A 2,500-nucleotide genomic window follows, 5' to 3' on the forward strand; every position below is an offset into this window, starting at 1 on the left:
ATAGCAATAATAATAATAATAATAATAATGATAATAATAATATTAATAATATAATAAAAATAAAACAAATATGATAATAATAATGATAATAATAATAATAGTAATAATAATAATAACAAGGTTAATAATAATAATGATGGAATTTATTATAATAAAATAATAATAATAATAATAATAATAATAATAATAATAATAATAATAATAATAATAATAATAATAATAACAATAATAATAATAATAATAATAATATAATAATAATAATAATAATAATATACTAATAATAACAAGATAAATAAATAATATAAAAAATATAGTAGATTAATAATAATAATAATATCAATATGTAAACAATATGAGATCACCTTAATTTATTATATGATAATAATATATAATAATGAAAATATAATATATATGTAATATAATAATTAATGATAATAATAATAATAATAACAATAACAATAATAACAAACGATTTAAGAAGAACAGGCCACAAAGGTCCCACATCAAAGCCACAGAAGCGATGGGGAATTAGAGTGATATTCTTATACGTAACTCAAGGCTTACTTGAGTAGGACAGATGAGAGCGGAGTTTTATTCTTCAGTGAGGTGGAGGAGCATTGCGGATTCTTCTGCTTTTTTTTTTTTGTTATAGATCGAGAGGTAATTAGCGAGTTTGGGATGTAAACCGTCTTATCTTAGGCAGAATTTGTGTGTGTGTGTGTCTATGTGTGTATTTGTGTTTGTGTGTGGGTGGGTATAAAGACGAAGCTTTGGATAGATAGATGGTTTAACGAAAGATTTTATATATATATATATATATATATATATATATATATATATATATATATATATATATATATATATATATTTATATATATTTTTTTTTTTTTTTTTTTTTTTTTTTTTTTTTTTTTTTATTAGTTTAAGATTTATAAGTTTTTTACTGATCTGATTTTTCCCAGTTTCTTATAAGTCGGTATACATTTTTTTCTTTTCTCAACCCTAATTTTGTGGCATTTATTTATTTATTTATATTATTATTATCTCTTTTTTTGTGTGTGTGTGGGGGGGCGGAGACGTCTTTTCGTAACCTTTCTCTTTGTAATTCCTAGTACCTTCCATTTCTTTCAACAACGATCATTTCCCCCATCAGGATTCTATAAAATGGCCCAAGACCGATCTCGACGAGAACGGATATTATTACCAAACATCAACTCCCATTATACGTGTAATTAAGACCCTCCCCCCCACCCCCTCAAAAAAAAAAAAAAAGCAACGAAACTTTTAATCACTTAATCACCAAAGGTAATAATGTAATAGCTAATTAACGACCCATTAAAAGTAAATTAGAAAGGGACTGGAGATGAGAAAGTTCGTAAAACGCCAACCAATTACGCGATTTTTCCCCGTAAGACGAATTCTTCCTTTGTAGCGCCGCTGGTCAATGGCTGGTCACGCCATGGCCGTCGGCGGAGGGCGGGAGGCGGCCCTGGGTCGGCTGGCCGAGGCTGAGGGCCGGGTGGGGGGTGGGGTTGGTTGTGGAGCGAGGGGGGTAGGGTGTGGGGTGGGGGATGGAAGCGAGGGGGGTGAGGGTGAGGGTGGGGTGGAGCGAGGGGGAAGGTGGTGGTGGGGTGAGCAAGGGGGAAAGGGTTGGGGGTGGGAGTTGAGCGAGGGGGTAGGGGGGGTGGGGGAGGGAGCGAGGGGGGTAGGGTGGGGTGGGGGTGGAGCGACGGGGGGAGGGTGTGGCGGGGGTGGAGCGAGGGGGTGAGGGTGAGGGTGGGGGTGGAGCGAGGGGGTGAGGGTGTGGGCGGGGGTGGAGCGAAGGGGGTGAGGGTGAGGGTGGGGTTGGAGCGAGGGGGTAGGGTGTGGGGGTGAGCGAGGGGGGGAGGGTGGGGGTGGAGCGAGGGGGGTAGGGTGTGGGGTGGAGCGAGGGGGGTAGGGTGTGGGGTGGACGAGGGGGGTAGGGTGTGGGGTGGATCGAGGGGGGTAGGGTGTGGGGTGGATCGAGGGGGGCGAGGGTGTGGGGTGGACCTTTCATTTGCTGTTATTTCATGTATCTTAATTTCTTTCCAAACCACCTAAACCCCCACTCTCTTTTTCTGTCCCTCTCTCCATCTTTCAAGTCACCACCTATCTATTTTCTATTGCTTTCTACAACTATTTTCAGAAAATACGCCCTTACGCCACACTTTTGCTTAGACTTGATTACCTTGATTTTCACCGACAATACACTAATACACATCTCAGTATCAACTCGTATTTTCGCTACTAACCTTCCCTTATTCCAAATACTCTCGTTAATTTTTCGTCTCTTTGGCACCAAAAGCTTTCAGTATGGTTACTTACTTTTGCTATTTTTTTACGAGCACTCTCAAGTTACCATTGTCGTTTTGTTATCGGATGCTCGTTTCTCGCTGTTTAGATGAGTTGATGTTCGAGTTTTGCTTCTGGTCTGATCAGAGGTGTTCATTTGAATGGACATTTTGGGTGGTTTTGTTCA

The 2,500-nt window shown here is 38.6% G+C and overlaps 1 long non-coding RNA gene across 1 annotated transcript in view; it reads right to left on the minus strand.

Moving 5' to 3' along the window:
* The window catches only part of LOC119598145, a 146,449-nt gene that overhangs the window by 72,407 nt on the left and 71,542 nt on the right, over positions 1-2,500 (minus strand). The gene's annotated exons all lie outside the window — the stretch shown is intronic.

Source organism: Penaeus monodon, chromosome 40 (genome assembly GCF_015228065.2).
Source record: "Penaeus monodon isolate SGIC_2016 chromosome 40, NSTDA_Pmon_1, whole genome shotgun sequence".
Lineage (NCBI taxonomy): Eukaryota > Metazoa > Arthropoda > Malacostraca > Decapoda > Penaeidae > Penaeus > Penaeus monodon.